The sequence below is a fragment of the Heptranchias perlo genome, unplaced genomic scaffold, assembly GCF_035084215.1.
Source record: "Heptranchias perlo isolate sHepPer1 unplaced genomic scaffold, sHepPer1.hap1 HAP1_SCAFFOLD_50, whole genome shotgun sequence".
NCBI lineage: Eukaryota > Metazoa > Chordata > Chondrichthyes > Hexanchiformes > Hexanchidae > Heptranchias > Heptranchias perlo.
Genome location: NW_027139516.1, coordinates 8,733,261 through 8,754,945, shown reverse-complemented (window position 1 = coordinate 8,754,945; position 21,685 = coordinate 8,733,261).

Here is a 21,685-nt window from a genome sequence, read left to right as displayed (position 1 = left end):
CAATTTTTAGCCCATCTAGTATATCAACTACCTCTCCTTTTACTGCGATTTTGGCAGCATCTTCTACTTTTGCAACGATAGATGCAAAGCAATCATTTAGTGCCTCAGCCATGCCCTCTGCCGCCATGCATAGATCTCCTTTTTGGTCCCGAATCAGCCACACCCCTCTTCTTACTTCCCGTTTACTATTATCTGCCTGTAGAAAACTTTGGGGTTCCCTTTTTGTGATCCGCCAGTCTATTCTCATATTCTCTCTGCCCCTGTCATTTCCCGTTTCACTTCTCCTCTGAACTTTCGATATGCAACCTGGCTCTCACTTGTATTATCAACCTGACATCTGTCATACGCCCCCTTTCTCCGCTTCATCTTACTCTCTATCTCTTTCCTCATCCAGGGAGATCTGGTTTTGTTTGCCCTAGATCTCCTAGGGAATGTACCTGGACTGTATCCGAACCGTCTCCTCTTTAAATGCCGCCGATTATTTGATTACAGTTTAGCCTGCCAATCTTTGTTTCCAATTTACCCGGGCCAGATCCAATCTCAACCCACTGAAATTGGCACTCCTGCAATTAAGTGCTTTTACTCTCGATTGCTCCTTGTCCTTCTCCATATCTAATCTAAATCTCGCGATACTATGATCACTATTCCCGAAATGTTCCCGCACTGAAACTTGCTCCAATTGACCCGCCTCATTCCCAAGAACACCAGAACGGGAAGCCTCAGTAATCAGGAATGAAGGCCGAGCCTGCGGAAAAATCACTGCGTGCTCAGTTCCTACGCTGGCCGAGCAGATACAGGAAGTACCGTCCAGCTGGACCGTACACCCCCTCCCCCCAACATCCACCACCAACCTGTCCCTTGCAGAGAAGTTCTTGAGGCGGAACCCCTTCGACCGCAAAGCTCTCAGACAGTTCTCGGCATGGAACGTTCTGGGGGTCCTGCAGGGAAAGGAGAGGTTGGATCGGATCGGGCAGTTCCTCGACCAGACAGTCGATGCCATTTGGTAGAACGTCTCGTCGCTGGAACCGACCAACAGGCACCAGGATGTGCCCTGGATGTTGGTGAGAAAGGCCATTCCAGTGCAGTCCTTCCAACATGCATGGAATCTCAGTACCACCACGAGCTGCACTCGAGGCTGCAGCGCGGACGAGACCATCATCCACCTCCTGATGGACTGCCCCTTCATGCGGAAGTTGTGGAGGGAGGTGCGTTGGTATCTGCCCTGGTGCATCCCCAACTTTTCGGTAAAACAGGACGCTGTGCTCTATGGGCTGTTCCCGGGACGCACACCGAGACAGATATAAACTGCTGCTGGAAGACCATCAACTCAGTGGAGGAGGCCCTTTGGTCCGCCCAAAACCTGCTGGCCTTCCACCCGAGGGAGCTGTCCACCACAGAATGTTGCCAACTGGCACACTCCAAGGTCCAGGAGTACGTGCTGCAGGACGCACTGAAGTGAGGTGCGGCCTAGGCAAAGGCTTTATCGGGAAAGGGAACCGTGTAAGGCCATCCCACCTTGTATTGGTCACCACGTGTTATAAAATATGTACTGTGGTAGAATTGTAATATTGGGATCATGTTGTGCAGGATCTGTATTGTATTTATTTCAATTGTATTGCTTTGAAATTGTGATATTTAGTTTAAACTCCCTGTATCCTTAAATTTTATGAAATAAAGTATATTTTGCAATTTTAAAAATAGTTTGCTGAAACTTTTGAGCCAGTTGAAAATCAAACCGACAATCTTCTGACCTGTAGTTCGACACGTTACCCATTGCTCCACAGGCCCAGGGTGTGCAGAGTAAGTAACAGCTCACAGTCCCACAGCGCTGCGGTATGAGCAGTGACCGAGTCAGTCTCGGTCATGCCCACGTGACTCCACGAGTCCGGGAGTGTCAAAAGGCGCACGCTGAACAATCACCAAAGAGAGCAATCTTTACTGCTTCCCTTCGATCGCTCAGCTGGTAGTGCAGAGGACTGTATTTGAAAACAAAACAAAGTCATCCTGAAGTTGCTGGTTTAATTCTGGCTCAAAGAAGCCAGTGTGTTTTTGGAGTAAGCAGCAATTAGCTTAAGGCCGCTTTCTTAACTTTACAGGCAGCCGACAGCTTAAAATGTTGGTGCTGAGGCACAGGACACCTCTTTTCCTTTCTCAAACCTGAAAAGTTGATGTGTCTGCCCTCGCACAGTTGTTTTGCTCGAGCATTTGCCTCTGCTCACCAGCAGGGAGTGCCTTTCAGTAACAACACGTCAAACTGCACTCACTTTCAGGCAAAGATGTCTTCTGTCAGTCAGTCAGACAGGGCTCTCGCTGTTTTCTTAAGCTCGGGGCCGCTGTTCCTTTCCGGTGACGTCGTCTGCCTTCCGCAGGCTCGGGCTCTTCTCAGTATCCTTCACGATTACTGTGGCTTCCCGTTCTGCTGTTACTCACTTGCTGATGCTCGATACCGCCGATTGGAGCAAGTTTTGAATATATTCAAGAAGGGGGCCAATCTGCAATTTGTGGCGTTGCTTGGTGGCGAGTGGGACGCGGCAACTGTGAAGGGCAATTGATCAAAAATAGCTGGAGAATTAGCTCAGACGCTCGAGCGTCCGCTTCGTATGTAAGAGGTAGTAAGATTTTTTTTGAACCTTGGAGCAATTGTCCAGAAACAAAAATGGTGTCAGGTATCAGCGAGCCCATAACCAACGTAAATCCTGAGCTTCGGTGCAGAGAAGTCAAGGGGAAGCAAATCTTTTAGTGTGCTGCAGTAAGCAAAAGTTCTTGATTTTGGTGTTTAGCAAAGATGGAAAGATTCAAAAAAAGCTTCACAAGCCCTGAGATCCTTTCTGAAAATTGAACCCAGAACCTTCAAAGTTGTGAGACTGATGCATTGAATGATGTGTTAAGAACGCACTTACGGAAGAGAGTGCCAGGCAGCACAACCAAGTAGGACAATTTGCAAGCTACCTAAAGTCATAAAGGAATGGGCAGTTTGCAAAATCCATCCAGCCAGGTAGGAGTCGATCCTACAATCTTCTGATCTGTAGTCAGATCTGTTATCGATTGCTGAAATGGCCCAGGGTGTGTGGAGTAAGTAGCAGCTCACACTCCCACAGCGCTGCGGTATGAGCAGGTACCGAGTCAGTCTCGGTTATGCCCACAGGACTCCACGAGTCTGCAAGTGTCAAAAGGCGCATGGTGACCAATCACCAAAGAGAGGGAGCCTTGCTGCTTCCCTTCGATGGCTCAGATGGTTGAGCGGAGGATGATAGTTGATTAAACACAAAGCAAAGTCATCCTTAGATCGCTGTTTCAATTTCGGCTTGAAGGAGCGATTGTACTTTTGGATTAAGCAACAATTAGCTCAAGGCCGCTCTTTAACTTTCCAGGCAGCCGACAGCTCAACATGTTGACACCACTTTTCCTTTCTCAAACCTGATACCTTTCTGTGTCTGTCCGAAGACGGCTGTTTCGCTCGAGCATTTGCCTCTTCTCACCAGCAGGGAGCGCCTTTGAGCAGTAACTTTTCTAAAATTTCAAAATATACTTTATTTCATAAAATTTAAGATGCACACAGTTCAGTGTAAAAGTCGCAATTTCAGTTCAAAGCAATACAAAATAGATCGCACGCGCTATGATCCCATTATTTCAATACAAGACACACTACATATCTTATAAGAACCGAAGAACATAAGACAGAGGAGTAGGAGTAGGCCAATCGGCCCCTCGAGCCTGCTCCGCCATTCAATAAGATCATGGCAGATCTGATCCGAACCTCAAATCTAAAGAACACAAGAAGTAGGAACAGGACCGGCCACTCAGCCCCCGGGCCCGTTCCGACACCCACAGGGCATTGACTGATCTGAACTCAGCTTCATGTCCAATTTCCTGCCCGCTCCCCATAACCGCGAATTCCCTTTACTTCTAGGAAACTGTCTATTTCTGTTTTAAATTTATTTAATGATGTAGCTTCCACAGCTTCCTTGGGCAGCAAATTCCAGAGACCTACCACCCTCTGAGTGAAGAAGTTTCTCCTCATCTCAATTTTGAAAGAGCAGCCCCTTATTCTAAGATTATGCCCTAGTTCTAGTTTCACCCATCCTTGGGAACATCCTTACCGCATCCACCAGATCAAGCCCCTTCACAATCTTATATGTTTCAATAAGATCGCCTCTCATTCTTCTGAACTCCAATGAGTAGAGTCCCAATCTACTCAACCTCTCCTCATATGTCCACCCCCTCTTCCCCGGGATTAGCCGAGTGAACCTTCTTTGTACTGCCTCGAGAGCAAGTATGTCTTTTCTTAAGTATGGATACCAAAACTGTATGCAGTATTCCAGGTGCGGTCTCACCAATACCTTCTATAACTGCAGCAATACCTCCCTGTTTTTATATTCTATCCCCCTAGCAATAAAAGCCAACATTCCGTTTGCCTTCTTGATCACCTGCTGCACCTGCATACTAACTTTTTGATTTTCTTGCACTAAGACCCCCAGATCCCTTTGTACTGCAGTACTTTCCAGTTTATCGCCATTAAGATAATAACTTGCTCTCTGATTGTTCCTGCCAATGTGCATAACCACACATTTTCCAATATTGTATTGCATATGCCAAATCTCCGCCCACTCACCCAGCCTCTCTGTACCCCTTGTAGTTTTTTTATGTCCTCCTCACTCTCTACTTTCCCTCCTATCTTTGTATCATCTGCAAACTTTGATATGTTACACTCGGTCTCCTCCTCCAAATCGTTAATATAAATTGTAAAGAGTTGGGGATCCAGCACCGACCCCTGCGGAACACCACTGGCTACTGGCTGCCAGTCCGAGAATGAACCATTTATCCCAACTCTCTGCTTCCTGTTAAGATAACCAATCCACCACCCATGACAGAATATTACCCCCAATCCAGTGATTCTTTTTCTTGAGCAATAATCTTTTATGTGGCATATGGTTTAATGCCTTCTGGAATTCTAAATACACTACGTCCACTGGTTCCCCTTTATCCACCCTGTACGTTATGTCCTCAAAGAGCTCAAGCAAATTTGTCAGACATGACTTCCCCTTCATAAAGCCATGCTGACTTTGTCCTCTTAAATTATGTTAATCGAAATGTTCCGTTACTGTCTCCTTAATAATAGACTCCAAAATTTTACCCACCACAGATGTTAGGCTAACTGGCCTATAATTTCCAGCCTTCTGCCTACTACCCTTTTTAAATAAGGGTGTTACATTAGCGGTTTTCCAATCTACCGGGACCTTTGCTGAGTCCAGAGAATTTTGGAAAATTATTACCAAAGCTTCCACAATCCCTACTGCCACTTCCCGCAAGTCCCTAGGATGTAAGCCATCAGGTCCAGGGGATTTATCCGCCTTGAGTCCCATTATTTTACTGAGTACCAATTCCTTAGTGATTTTAACCGTATTTAGCTCCTCCCCCCCCACCTCGAGCCCGCTGTTTGTCCAGTGTTGGGATATTCTTAGTGTCCTCCACCGTAAAATCTCATATTACATTCTGTACAATGCAAGGTGAGGTGGACTCAGTATATATCTTATATTACATTCTGTACAATACAAGGTGGGGTGGACTCAGTACATATCTTATATTACATTCTGTACAATACAAGGTGGGGTGGACTCAGTATATATCTTATATTACATTCTGTACAATACAAGGTGGGGTGGATTCAGTACATATCTTATATTACATTCTGTACAGTACAAGGTGGGTTGGACTCAGTACATATCTTATATTACATTCTGTACAATACTAGGTGGGGTGGACTCAGTACATATCTTATTTTACATTCTGTACAATACAAGGTGGGCTGGACTCAGTACATATCTTATTTTACATTCTGTACAATACAAGGTGGGCTGGACTCAGTACATATCTTATTTTACATTCTGTACAATACAAGGTGGGCTGGACTCAGTACATATCTTATTTTACATTCTGTACAATACAAGGTGGGCTGGACTCAGTACATATCTTATATTACATTCTGTACAATACAAGGTGGGGTGGACTCAGTATGTCGGTCTGTGACGACGTCACCGAGCCCTCTTCCTCCTTCAGGCTGCTTATCACTTAAGTCTCTCTGAGCAGCTTCTGGAAGAAGAAGCGCTAGGACTTCTCGTCCTGCTCCACGGAGCGGACTCTAGGCCGGAAGATGATGCTTGAGTCCCCTTTAACTGGACGGGCGACACCGTGAGATAACAAGGTGAGGCCCCTTTTACTGGATGGGTCACACCGTCAGACCACAGGGTGAGGCCCGTTAAACTGGACGGGTAAAACCGTGAGATCACAGTGTAAGGCTCCTTTAACTGGACGGTTCACACGTGAGATCACAGGGTGAGGCCCCTTTAACTGGATGGGTCACATCGTGAGCTCACAGAGTGAGGCCCCTTTAACCGGACGGGTCACACCGTGAGATCACTGGATAATGCTCCTTTAACTGGACGGGTCACACCGTGAGATCACAGGGTGAGGCCCCTTTAACTGGACGGGTCACACCGTAGATCACAGGGTGTAGGCCCCTTTAACTGGATGGGTCACACCGTGAGACCTCAGGGTGATGTCCCTTTAACTGGATGGGTGACACCGTGTGATGACAGGGTGAGGGCCCTTTAACTGGACGAGTGACACCGTGAGATCACAGGGTGATGCCCCTTTAACTGGAAGGGTCATAGTGTGAGATACGGTCTGTATTGTATTGTATTGCTTGGAAATTGTAATATTTAGTTTTAACACTCTGTATTCTTAAATTTTATGCAATAATGTATGTTTTGTAATAAAAAATTTCGCAGAAACCTTCGAATCAAGCGGGGAACTGACATAGAACGGGCGCTATTTGCAAACAGACACGTTATCCATTGCTCCACTGGCAGAGGTTGCAATACTTAAGTAGCAGCTCACACTCCCACAGCGCTGAAGAATGAATAGGTATCAAGTCAGTCTCGGTCACGTCCACGCGATTCCACGAGTTCAGGAGAGTCAAAAGGCGCACGGTGAACAATCCCCAAAAACATTTGCTGCTTCCTTTCGCTCGCTCAGCTGGTCGAGCAGAGGACTGTTGTAGAATTAACAGATCAAAGTCATCCTTAGGTTGCTGGTTCGAAGTAACGAACGTGGTTTTGGAGTAAGTAGCAATTAGCTCAAGGCCGTTCTCTTAACTTTACAGCCAACCGACAGCTTGACATATTAGTGCTGAGGCACAAGAGACCTCTTTTCCGTTCTCAAGCCTGAAAGCTTTACGTGTCTGCCCGAACACGGCTGTTTTGCTCGAGCATTTGCCTCTGCTCACCAGCAGGGAGTGCCTTTGAGTAACAACACTTCAAATCGCATTCCGGGAAAAAAGTATTTTATCAGCCAGTAAGTCACCGAGTTGATGATCTTCCAGCAGCAGTTGATGTCTGTCTCGGTGTGCGTCCCGGGGAACAGCCCGCAGAGCACAGCGTCCTGTGTTAACGAGATGTTGGGGATGAACTGGGACAGAGACAAACGCATCACTCTCCACACATTCTGCGTGAAGGTCCAGTCCACCAGTAGACAGACGACGGCCTCATCCCCATTGCAGACTCGAGGACAGCTCCCGGTGGCGCTTAGATTCTGTGCGTGTTGGAATGACAACACTGGGATGGCCCTTCTCACCACCATCCAGGCCACATCTTGGTGCCTGTTGGTTAGTTCCGGCGACGAACGTTCTGGCAAATGGCATCAACCGTCTGGTCGGGGAACTGCCCGATTGGATCCACCTTCTCCTTTTCCTGCAGGACCCCCAGAACGTTCCTCGTCGGCCAATGTCTGACGGCATTGTGGTTGAAGTGGTTCCTCCTCGGGAACTTCTCCACTTGGGACAGGTAGGGGGTGATCCAGCTGGACGGGACGTCCTCCGTCTGCTTGGCCAGCATGGCCAGACCCAGTTTTCTCAATGTATTGGACAGGTAGAAACTCAGCATGTAATGACACTTGGTGTTTGCGTACCGGAGCTCTACGCACATCCTGAGGCAGCCACACACAAAGGTGGCCATCAGGATCAGGGCAGCATTGGAGACACTTCTGCCCCCTTTGTCTGGAGGTTTGTACATGGTGTCCCTGTGGGCGCGTTCTACTTTGGACCTCCAGACAAAGTGGAAGATAGCTCGGGTGACTGTGGTGACGGAGCTGTGGGGAATGGGCCAGACCTGGGCCACTTAGAACAACACCGCGAGTACCTCACACCTTATCACCAGGTTCTTGTTGGTTACACAGAGAGAGCGTCCCCCCAACATACCAAGCTTCTGTTTCGCCTTGGCGACCCGCTCCTCCCATTTCTTGGTGGAGTCCTGGGGCCCCCCGAACCAGATCGCCAACACGTTCAGGTAGTCGGACCTGATGATGAAAGGGACAAAGGATCGGTTCTCCCACCTGCCATAGAACATGGCCTCACTCTGACTGTTGTTCACTCTGGACGCCTAGACCAGCTCGAAACAATCGCAGATGCCCATCATTCTGTGGACCGAATGCTGATCAGAGCAAAAGACGGTGACGTCATCCATGTACAGGGAGGCCTTAATCTGAGGGCCTCAATTGCCTGGAATCGTCACCCTACCTGATAGCTGTGTCCTTCCTTATGGACGGGGCAAATTGCTCGATACAAAACATGAACAAGACCGCAGAGAGAGGACAGCCCTGCCTGACACCAGATCTCATCAGAAAACTCTTCGACTCCAGCCCATTGATTCGGACTGCGCGATGGATGTCCACATAGAGCAGTCGGATCCAATAGCGGATTCCCTCCCCAAACCCTATTTTGGAGAGCACGTCGATCACGTACTTGTGGGATATTCTATCAAAGGCCTTCTTCTGGTCCAGGCTGATGAGGCAGGTGTTCACTCCCCCTATCCTGTATGTAGGCGATCGTATCCCTTAGCAGCGCAAGGCTATCAGAGACATTTCTGCCGGGTACAGTACAAGTCTGATCGGGGCGGATCACTAGCTCCAGAGCAGACTTGAGCCTGTTGGCGATGGCCTTCGACAGAATCTTGTAGTCGGCATTTAGCAAGGAAATGTAGCATCAATTTTTGATTTCTTCCCTCTCCCCCTTCTGCTTGTAGATGAGGGTGATGATGCTTTTCCTCATGGACTCAGACATGTTGCCTGTCAGAAGCATACCTCCATACACATCCAGTAGGTATGGGTCTATCCAGTCCCACAGAGCCGAGTAGAACTCAACCGGTAAACATCGCTCCCGGGAGTTCTACTCTTCTCGAAAGACTGGACAGCCTTTGTCAGCTCGTCCAAGATCAGTGGCCGATCCAGGCTCTCCAGCTCGCTGTCATCTAAGACCTCCGTGACAGAGGACAGGAAGGTTTGAGAGGCTTTGCTGTCTCTGGGCTTTGCGTCATACAGCCCGGCATAAAAGGACTTGCTGATCCTCAGTATGTCGGTCTGTGAAGACGTCACCGAGCCCTCTTCCTCCTTCAGGCTGCTGATCACCAGAGGTCTCTCTGTGCAGCTTCTGAAAGAAGAAGCGAGAGCTCTTCTCGCCCTGCCCCACGGAGCGGACTCTGGACCGAAAGGTGATCTTCGAGGCCTCGGAGGTGAAGAGCGAGACTTTCTGGCCCTTCAACTCTCTGAGTTCCTCGCTGACATCGATCCCCATCGACTGCAGCTGGAGCAGATCCTGCATGCTTTTCTGGAGCTGGGACAATTCCCTCTGTCTCTCTCTCGTCCCCTTAACTGGACGGGTCAAACCGTGAGATCAGAGGGTGAGACACCTTTAACTGGAGGTATCACACCGTGAGATCTCAGAGTGAGACTGCTTTAACTGGATGGGTCACACCGTGTGATGACAGGGTGAAGTCCCTTAAACTGGACGGGTCACACCGTGAGATGACAGGGTGAGACCCCTTTAACTGGAGGGGACACACCGTGAAACCACTGGTTGAGGGCCCTTTAATTGGACAGGTCACGCCGTGAGATCTCACGGTAAGGCTCTGTGATTCCAGGTAGAATTTACTCGCTCGGCTAATTTAAATATGTGAGGTGGCGAGAGTGTTGGTGAAATGAAGGCTTGAGATGGCAGAAGCACAGGGTGTCAACAGCAGTGGGAGCAGGACTGTACTTTGTAACTGGTGCAGGGAAACAACAGTGGGAACGGAAATCATAAAATCACAAGAGACTTGGAGGTCCATGTATATAGATCATTAAAAAATCATGTACAGGAACAGAAAATAACCATAAAAGGCTCATGGAATTCTGGCCTTTGTATCTGGAGGACTGGAATACAATGGAGTAGAAGTTATACTACAACTACACAAAGCCCTGGTTGGACCACACCTGGTGTACTGTGTTCAGTTCTGGTACCACACCTCAAGAAGGATCTATTCGACTTGGGAGTGCAGAACAAATTTGCTTGAATGATACCAAGACACTAAGGGTTAAATCACGAGTAGAGATTACACACACTGGGCTTGTATTCCCTGGGATGATTTGATCGCAGTTTTCAAGATATTAAGGGGAACTGATCAGTTAGATTGAGAGAAATTATTTCCGCTGTTTTGGCGAGTCTCGGACTCGGGGACACAGCCTGAAAATTAAAGCCAGGACTTTCAGGAATGAAGTTCGGAAACACTTCCACACGCAAAGGGTGGGAGAAGTTCGGATGCTAGCTCAAATGTTAATTTTAAATCTGATATTGAAAGATTTTTGTTAACCAAAGGTATTAAGGGATATGGGGCTAAGGCTGATATGTGGAGTTAGGTCACAGATCAACCATGATCTCATTGAAAGGTGGAACAGGCTCGAGGGGCGAAATGGCCTATTCCTATTCTGATCTTCCAAAGTACTCATGTGCCAGCTTTCAGTGTTTATAAACACTTCACTGTATTTCACTCTGTCTCCAACACTGTGAGGCCTCCCCTGGTATGTCAACTCCCAGTATTTATAACTCTTCACTGTATTTCACTCCGTGTCCAAACACTGTGAGGCCTCCCCTGGTGTATCAGCTTTCAGTGTTTATAAATACTTCACTGTATTTCGCTCCGTCTCCAACACTGTGAAGCCTCAGCTGGTGTATCAGCTTTCAGTGTTTATAAACATTTCACTTTATTTCACCCCGTGTCCAACACTGTGAGGTCTCCTCTGGTGTATCAGTTTTGAGTTTTTATAAACACTTCACTGTATTTCACGAACGTGTCCAACACTGTGATGCCTCCCCTGGTATGTTAGCTCTCTGTGTTTATAAACACTTCTATGTATTTCACTGCATTTCCAACACTGTGAGGCATCCCCCGGTGTGTCAGCTCAATGGGCTATAAACTGGGTCGTGTAACGCCCGTTGTATCGGCGCTTTGAGGCCTCCTTATGTGCCCAGATGGAGTCCGGAATGCGCGCGCATAAATCTAGCGTGACGTGCTCCGTCGGCCACCTTGGAGGTGATGCTCCCACTGACACTATGGGATAACATGCTGAAAGTAGTCGCTTATTAATAGCAGGGAGAAACACTCCAGTGACACAATTAGGGCACATGGAGGCTGACATTAATTACAGTCACTGAACAAACAGATTCAGTTAACAACTTTAAATCCAACAATGTTTACATCACAACAAATAATTAACCAAATATTACACAGATGGAAAGCCTAAAGCCCAGTATATTATTTTAATAAATGTTTGAAAGAAGAGAATCTATGAGACCCACAGTCTGACAGCACTGATGTGAAGGGAAAACAGTTTCATTTACAGATTACAGATTATTTCTGAGTGAAATCCTTTCATTTCAGAGAGGTTCTACCGACTTCTCAAGGGTTGGGTTTAAACTCAGAGATGGGAACTGAACCATTCTACTGGTCAGTTTGGAGACCATTCTGCGAATATTGGCACAATCTCTGGATACCCCGTCAATATTGGCAAGTCGGTGGATCCTCTTGTAAATATTGGCGCAGTCTCTGGATCTACTGTAAATATTCGCACAGTGTATGGATTTCCCTGCAATTGTTCATACAGACTATGAGAAAGGCTTTGGATATTTTAAAATATTGATCCGCTTCCCTGACACAATCTGTGGACTGTCTGAATGTGTACACTGCCTAGTAACACTGCAAATATTGAACACTCCCACAGACCCCTGTAAATATTGACATAGACTGGGTACAGCGTGCATGTGTACAATCCCTGGTAGCCCTATAAATATCGACACACTCCCACAGCCCCCTCTAAATAATGACACAATCTGGGAACTGTCTGAATATATACAGTCCTTTGTACTCCTTTATATTTTGACGCACTCTCTCAGACCCCTGTAAATACTGACACAGTCTGGGGACTCCCTGAATATCTACAGTCCTTGGTATCCCTGTAAATATCGACTCACCCTCACAAACCCCTCTAAATACTGATACAATCGGGGGACTCCCTGAATATCTACAGTCTTTGGTATCCCTGTAAATATCGACTCACTCTCACAGAACCCTGTAAATACTGACACAATCGGGGGACTCCATGACTATCTACAGTCTTTGGTATCCCTGTAAATATCGACTCACTCTCACAGAACCCTGTAAATACTGACACAATCGGGGGACTCCATGACTATCTACAGTCTTTGGTATCCCTGTAAATATCGACTCACTCTCACAGAACCCTGTAAATACTGACACAATCGGGGGACTCCATGACTATCGACTGTCCTTGGTATCCCTGTAAATATCGACTCACTTTCACCGACCCCTGTAAATAATGACAGAATCTGGGGACTTCCTGAATATGTGCCGTCCTTGGAACCATTTTACATATTGGCTCACTCAAAGACATCCCTCTATATGATGACACAATCAGGGGACTGTCTGGATATCTACAGTCCTTGGTACCCCTTTTTCATGTTGACTCACTCTCCCAGACCCCTCTAAAAAATGAAACAAGAACATCAACAACTTGCCTTTATGCAGCTCCTTTAACGTAGGAAAACGTCTCAATGCACTTTAGAGAAGCGATTAGCAAACACAATTTGACACTGAGCCACATAAGGAGACATTAGGACAGGGGTCAAAGAGGCAGGTTTTAAGAGTACCTTCAAGGAGGAGAGAGAGGTCGAGAGGTGGAGAGGTTTGGGGAGGGAATTCCAGAGCTTAGGGCCGAGGCAGCAGAAGGCACGGCCGCCAATGATGAAGCGATTAAAATCGGTGATGTTCAAGAGGCCAGAATTGAAGGAACCCAGAGATCACGGAGGGTTGTAGGGACGGAGGAGGTTACAGATTTAGGGAGAGGGTGAGGCCATGGAGGGATTTGAAAACAAGGATGAGAATTTTAAAATCGAGGCGCTCCCGGATCTGGAGTCAATGTAGGTCGGCGAGCACAGGGATGATGGGAGAAAGGGATTTGGTCCGAGTTAGGATGCGGGCCGTGGTGATGGGAGAAAGGGACTTGGTCCGAGTTAGGATGCGGGCCGTGGTGATGGGAGAAAGGGACTTGGTGCGAGTTAGGATGCGGGCCGTGGTGATGGGAGAAGGGACTTGGTCCGAGTTACGTTACGGGCCGTGGTAATGGGAGAAAGGGACTTGGTCCGAGTTAGGATGCGGGCCGTGGTGATGGGAGAAAGGGACTCGGTCTGAGTTCGGACGCGGGCCGTGGTGAAAGGAGAAAGGGAATGGTGCGAGTTAGGATGCGGGCCGTGTTGATGGGAGAAAGGGACTTGGTGCAAGTTAGGATGCGGGCCGTGTTGATGGGAGAAAGGGACTTGGTGCAAGTTAGGATGCGGGCCGTGGTGATGGGAGAAAGGGACTTGGTCCGAGTTAGGATGCGGGCCGTGGTGATGGGAGAAAGGGAATGGTGCGAGTTAGGATGCGGGCCGTGTTGATGGGAGAAAGGGACTTGGTGCAAGTTAGGATGCAAGCAGTAGAGTTTTGGATGATCTTTAGTTTATGGAGAGTGGAAGATAAGAAGCCGGCCATGAGACCATTGGAATAGTCCTGTCTGGACGTAACAAAGGCGTGGATGAGGGTTTCAGCAGCAGATGAATTGAGGCAGGGGCAGAGACGGCCGATGTTCGGGAGGTGAAGTACGCGGTCTTAGTGATGGAGCGATTATGTGGTCAGAAGCTTATCTCATGGTCAAATAGGACGCCAATGTTGCGAACGGCAAGGGAGCAGGATGGAGTCGGTGGCTAGGGAACGGAGTTTATGGCAGGGACCAAACACAATGGCTTTGCTCTTCCCAATTTTGAGTCGCAGGAATTTTTTGCTGATCCAGTACTGAATGTCGGACAAGCAATGTGACAAATGAGGGGACGAGGGAGATGGTTGTGAGGTAGAACTGGGTGTCGACAGTGTGCACGTGGAATCTGACGTTGTGTTTTCGGATGATGTCGCCAGGGGCTGCGTAGAGATGAGAAATAGGAGGGGGTCAAGGATAGATCATTCGGGGACTCCAGAGGTAATGGTGCGGGAGTGGAAAGAGAAGCCATTGCAGGTTATTAGCTGTCCATGGCTGGATAGATAAGAATGGAATCAGGCGAGCGCAGTCCCACCCAGCTGGACGATGGAGTAGAGGCCTTGGAGGAGGATGGTGTGGTCAACCTTGTCAAAGGCTGCAGACAGGTCAAGAAGGGTGAGGAGGGATATTTTACTATCGTCACCGTCACATAGGTTGTCATTTGTGACTTTGATAAGGGCCGTTTCAGTACTGTGGCAGGGGCGGAAACCTGACGGGAGTGATTCAAACATGGAGTTGAGATAAAGATGGGCACGGAATTGAGAGGTGATAATACGTTGAAGGACTTTGGAGAGGAATGGGAGGTTGGAGATATGGCGTTAATTTGCAAGGACAGAGGTTCAAGGTTGGGTTTTTTGAGGAGGGGGCGATGACGGCGGATTTGAAGGGGAGGGGGACAATACATGAGGAGAGGGAACAGTTAACAATATCAGATAACATGGGGCCCAGGAAGGGCAGTTGGGTGATCAGAAGTTTAGTGGGAATAGGGTCGAGGGAGCAGGAAGTGGGTTTTATGGTCAAGATGAGCTCGGAGAGGGTATGAGCGGAGACAGCAGAGAAACAAGAGAAAGGTGTGATTTCAGGGCTAGGGCAAGGGGGAGCAGTAGGGGAAGTTTGACTTGGTGGGCTGGGGGAAGGGAGGCAGCTGAACGGATGGTCTCAATCTTCGTGACAAAGAATTCCATGAGCTCCTCGCACTTTTCGTTGCAGGCGAGTGTGGAGGGGGCAGGGGAGAGGGGTTTAAGAAGATGTTTTTTGGTGGAGAAGAGAAGCCGGGATTTATCTTTGCATTCCAGGATGATGCTGGAATAGTGAGCTGTTTTGGCAGAGGAGAGCAGGACCCGATCGTACCCGAAAGAGGGCCCAAAATAAAGAGATATTAGGAGGGATGATAAAAGCTTGGAGCAAGAGATGGGTTTCATGGAAGGTCTGAAAGAAGGAAAGAACTTGCCTTTATATAGCGCCTTTCAAGGCCTCAGGACGTCCCAAAGCAGTCAATAAAGTACATTGTGAAGTGTAGTCACTGTGGTAATGTAGGAAACGCAACTGTCAATTTGCACACAGAAAGATCCCACACAATTCATTGAGATAAATGACCAGAAAATCAGTTTCAGTAATGTTGGTTGAGGGAAAGTTATTTGCCAGGACACCGGCGAGAACTCCCCTATACTATTTTGAATATTGCCGGGTGATCTTTTACACCTACCTGAGAGGGCAGATGGGCCGTCGCTTTAATGTGTCCTCCAAAAGTCGGCACCTCCGACATTGCTGCGCTCCCTCAGTACTGACCCTCCGACAACATTGCGCTCCTTCAGTATTGACCCTCCGACATTGCTGTGCTGCCTCAGTATTGACTATTCGACAGCACTGTGCTCCTTCAGTAATGACCCTCGGACAACACTGCGCTCCCTCAGTAGTGACCCTCCGACAGCACTGTGCTCCTTCAGTACTGCCACTCTGACAGTACTGCGCTCCTTCAGTACTGTTCACCCGACAGTACGGTGCTCCCTCAGTACTGCCACTCTGACAACACTGCGCTCCCTCAGTAGTGACCCTCCGACAGCACTGTGCTCCTTCAGTACTGCCACTCTGACAGTACTGCGCTCCTTCAGTACTGATCACCCGACAGTACGGTGCTCCCTCAGTACTGCCACTCTGACAACACTGCGCTCCCTCAGTAGTGACCCTTCGACAGCACTGTGCTCTCTCAATACTGACTATCCGACAGCGCAGTGCTCCCTCAGTACTGACCATCAGACCACATTGTGCTCCCTCAGTACTGACCATCCGACAGCACTGTGCTCCCTCAGTACTGAACATCCGACAGCACTGTGCTCCCTCAGTACTGGCCATCCGACAGCACAGTGCTACCTCAGTACTGACCATCCGACGACACTGTGCTCCCTCAGTACTGACCAACCGACAGCACAGTGCTCCCTCAGTACTGACCACCCGACAGTACTGTGCTCCCTCAGTACTGACCATCCGACAGTACTGCGCTCCCTCAGTGCTGACCATTCGACAGCACGGTGCTCCCTCAGTACTGACCACCCTACAGTACTGTGCTCCCTCAGTACTGACCATTCGACAGCACTGTGCTTCCTCGGTACTAACCATCCGAACGCACGGTGCTCCCTCAGTACCGCACTGCAGTGTCAGCCTGGATTATGTGTTCAGGTCTCTGGAGTGGGACTTGAAATCACAAATTTCTGACTGAGAGATGAGAGAGCTCCCACTGAGCCACGGCTGGCACCTGAAATGGGGAGAGGGAGATGGAGGGGCTTGCGGAGGGCACACTGGAGCGTGGATATGGCTAAAGGCACGGCAGTCAATGGTAGGACAAATGAACTGTGGATGCACAAGTTGCTCGAAGTGGAGGAGCGGAGTGGTGAGCGACTCACCAATCAAATAGGCCAGTGGTAGGATGGAATCCGTGGCTAGGACTTCCCAATTTTCAACTGGAGGAAATTCTGTCTCATTTGACAAATGCAAAGACATTGGCGTCATAGAATCATCGGAAGGTTACTGCACAGATGGAGGCTATTCGGCCCATCGAGTACGTGCCGGCTCTATGCAACAGCAATCCAGCTCGTCCCACTCCCCCGCCCTTTCCCCGTTGTCCTGCATTGTTTTTTTTACTTTCAAGTACTTATTCAGTTCTCTTTTGAAGGCCATGATTGAATCTGCCTCCACCACCCACTCTGGCAGTGCATTACAGATCCTAATCACTCGCTGTGTAAAAATGGTTTTCCTCATTACACCTTTGGTTTTTTTGCCAATCTCCTTAAATTAATGTTCTCTGATTCTTGACCCCTCCGCCAATAGGAACAGTTTAAGAACATAAAAACATAAGAACATCAGAAATAGGAGCAGGAGTAGGCCAATCGGCCCCTCGAGCCTGCTCCGCCATTCAATGAGATCATGGCTCATCTGATCCTAACCTCAAATCTAAATTCATGTCCAATTTCCTGCCCGCTCCCCATAACCCCTAATTCCCTTTACTTCTAGGAAACTGTCTATTTCTGTTTTAAATTTATTTAATGATGTAGCTTGCACAGCTTCCTTGGGCAGCAAATTCCACAGACCCACTACCCTCTGAGTGAAGAAGTTTCTCATCATCTCAGTATTGAAAGAGCAGCCCCTTATTCTAAGATTATGCCCCCTAGTTCAAGTTTCACCCATCCTTGGGAACATCCTAACCGAATCCGCCCGATCAAGCCCCTTCACAATCTTATATGTTTCAATAAGATCGCCTCTCATTCTTCTGAACTCCAATGAGTGGAGTCCCAATCTACTGAACCTCTCCTCATATGTCCACCCCCTCATCCCCGGGATTAACCGAGTGAACCTTCTTTTACTGCCTCGAGAGCAAGTATGTCTTTTCTTAAGTATGGAGACCAAAACTGTATGCAGTATTCCAGGTGCGGTCTCACCAATACCTTATATAACTGCAGCAGTACCTCCCTGTTTTTACGTTCTATCCCCCTAGCAATAAAAGCCATCATTCCGTTGGCTTTCTTGATCACCTGCTGCACCTGCATACCAACTTTTTGATTTTCTTGCACTAGGACCCCCAGATCCCTTTGTACTGCAGTTTCTCGCCATCAAGATAATAACTTGCTCTCTGATTTTTCCTGCCAAAGTACATAACCTCTCTATCTTCTCTATCTAGGCCCTTCATGATTTTGAACAACTCTCTCAAATCCTCCTCAACCGTCTCTGTTCCAAGGAGAATAACCCCAGCTCCTCCAATCTATTCACGTAACGAAAGTCCCTCATCCCAGGAATCATTCTCGTAAATCTCTTCTGCACCCTCTCGAAGGCCTTCACATCTTTCCGGAAATGTGGGGCCCAGAACTGGACACAATACTCCAATTGTGGCCGTACCAAGGTTTTATAAAGCTTCATCATGACATCCTTACTTTTGTGCTCTCAGCCTCGATTTATAAAGCCCAGGATCCCGTATGTTTTTTTAACTGCTTTCTCAACCTGCCCTGTCGCCTGCAACGATTTGTGCACATATAACCCCAGATCTCTCTGTTCCTGCACGAAGGGTCAAGAGAGGCGGTGGTTTTGTCAGCGTCAAGCTGTAAGTTGGTCCGTTTGTGTGGACTGTGTCACGAAAGGGCAGCATGTAGATGAGGAAGAGGAGGGAGACAAGGAATGGATCTTCAGAGACATCAGAGATAACGGTGATAGGGTGTGAAGAGAATCTTCTCCTGGCTGTGATCAGATCGGTGAATGGAACCAAGCGAGGGTAGTCCCAGCAAAAGAGGTCAGTGTCCGATGAATGAGGAGGTCATTGGTGGGTTTGCTGTAGATATGAAGATGGGGAGGGGTGGTCCATGGGGGGATTTAAACCCAAGGATGAGAACTTTAAATTTAAGGGATATGTAACCGGGAGCCAGTGAAGGTCAATGAGGCCGAGCAGGACCTGGTGCTGGTTGGACGAGCTCACTTTTATGGAAGGTGGAGATTAGGTGGCCGGCCAGGAGTGCATTGGAGGAATGGAGTCTGGAGGTGACAGAGGCATTGATGAGTGTTTCAATGGCAATGGGCTGAGGAAGAAATGGAGGCGGGTGAGGGAATCACGGGGCCTTTGCGATGGAGGTCAAATCGGGTCATGAGCTGAGCTCAGTGTTAAACTTGACCAATTTTACTGGAGCCGTTAACCAATGCAGAATAAACGGGTAAATATCTGCAGTCAAAAAGCGGAGAGAGGAATGTCAATGGGACACGGTCAGTGTCCGTCCCCTAATATCACCCACAGTCATATCCAGGCTGCAATCCTCAACCTGCCCTTTAACTGTCCCCGTGTCAGAGACTCACAATTCATATTTTAACTGGGAAATTGCAGGAACAGAGTGAAACGGGTCTGCTTGTGTCCCTGGATTCAGTCTACACTGCGGAGAATCGGTAACATTTAGAAATGAATCACCAGGAGTGATCATGGTCAATACAATTATATAAAAACTGTAAATGGAGCCGCTCATTATTATTGGATCAGTCCTGTATGGGAACAGATTTCGACTTTATTCCTGAGAGAAGTCTGATTAAGATAATGACCTAGACTTTGAGATGTTTGTGTTCTATTCACCACATTATTTACATCGGAGTCAAAGCTGCTGATATAATGTGTTTGTTAAACTGACTGTAACTAACAGCAATGATCAGGAGTATAACCGTGTCAGTGGAGACTTATCCCCTGTATAAATCAGGGCTTGTTGGAATGGATCAGCTCAGAGTGCCTGCCGGAGCCGAGGTTTCCAGACCAACAGAAGTCAGTGCTTCTCACAGAAATGGAATATTCAGTAATCTATCAGATAGAACGAATTTATTATCCTCTTCTTGCAGCATTTGGAGTTCCAGGTAAGCCATTATCCCAGCTGCTAATGGTGTAAATCGGTGTTAACTCTGTTGCTGTACTTGGCAAATTATATTTTCTCCCTGCATGTTTTACACAGTCGCCTCTTCTGTTCTGTTGGTTGAATGATGGAATGTGTTAAGTCTCTTTCGATCTTGCAGGAGCTGCATTATATCCGTAATCATTTTTGTGTATCCAACCCTCGCATTGTTACTTGATTATTCTCTGTACTGAATGTATTGATGAACAATGGTCTGTCCTTAACTTCTCAAAGTTCGGTCTTGAAGGAGTTACATTACATCTGTAGTGGCCTTTCTATGTCAAAGCCCGGCATTGTTACTGGAATAATCACGGTACTGAATGTATTGGAGTCAGGTGTCTGGGCTAATAGCTGATGTCAGATCATCAGGAGCTGTGAATCGTTTCATGTTGTGGAACTCACCGGTCCTGGAATATGTTTTCATCAATGTGTTTTCAGTGATTGATAATGAGTCAGCTCACGATCTCAGTGTTTCATGGAGGGAGCGCAGTGTCTTTCCTCCCAAATCACATGCTTCAGTTGAACAGGGATTTAAATTGGTTATCACTGTTATGAAATATTATTTCATTATCTGTGCATCTGACGCCGCTTCAGATGTCTGGTTACCGAACTGAGTTTTCTGCTGATTCTATCACATCTCCTCCTCTGCTTCACTGTGGATGAATTCATTGACTGTGACTGGACTTAATTGTGGAAAGAAATGTTTTGATGTTATGATGTCTCAGTTTGCACTGTCCCTTTTGGAATCAGGAGCCCTTCGATGTATCTGTAGATTATAAGTGTGATCTTGGCGTTTTGTTAATTGAACAATCCCGCCATCTATCACTTTACTTTATAGTTAGAGGAGAAGGAATCTCAATGATTTTTCGATCTGTCTGGAAGAGGCATTTGATTCTGTTTATTCCATGATTTGCAGATGAAGTGAACAGCGTAGGTGAACAGGTGGAGAATTGGATGATCTGTGGAAACACTAAACTATTCCACAGGGGCTTCACGATTTAACAAACCGACAATGAGAATAGGATCGGTGGAACACGGGGCTGGTGAACAGAATGCAGGAACAGGATAATAGGATTTAATCTGATATGAAAATTGACTTGAGAAAGAGAGTAGAGTGAGTGATAGAGAGGGCGACTGAGAGGGAAAGCGAGAGGCTGTGGTGTGAATAATTCATCAGAATGAACTGCTGAAACTTCCAGTACAATGAAACAGAGAAAATTTGATTTGAAGGTGTTATTATGATGTGGTCAGATTGGGTGAGTTTTTATTGTGGGACTCGCTCCTCATGTTTATATCCCTGTCAGGTCCTCAGTCTGTTTTTGTGAATGTTCTTTGTTTTCCAACTTAACACTGAATATAATTACAATTTACTTCAAGAATACAATCAGAAATTTCTTGATCATAATGAATTATTCGGATTCTGCATTTTCAAAGCTCGGCTGAATTCAATAACAACGTGGTTGATTTTATTAATACTTTTCAATTTAAGTGTAATTGAATGAGCAAATTAAATTTATTAAAGACATTTTACACCCAACACAGGTACCCTGACACCAATAACCACAGAAATGAACTGTTGAATGTAATAGTTGGATTGTGTTAGTGGGACCCATAGATTAGATTTCCTCTAACACTCCGCTGCAGTTTCTCCATCTGAATCCCAGCCTCTCCTCCCACTGCATTGAATCCTCTGTCTTCTCGACCGTTGCTTCAGTTTGTCCGTTTTCCCCAATCCATCTGCTCCTGACTCCCCTCCAGCTCCGACAGGTCCTTTTACTTGTCTCCCTCCTAATCTCACTCACTGGCTCGGTCTCTAGCTACCTTTCCGG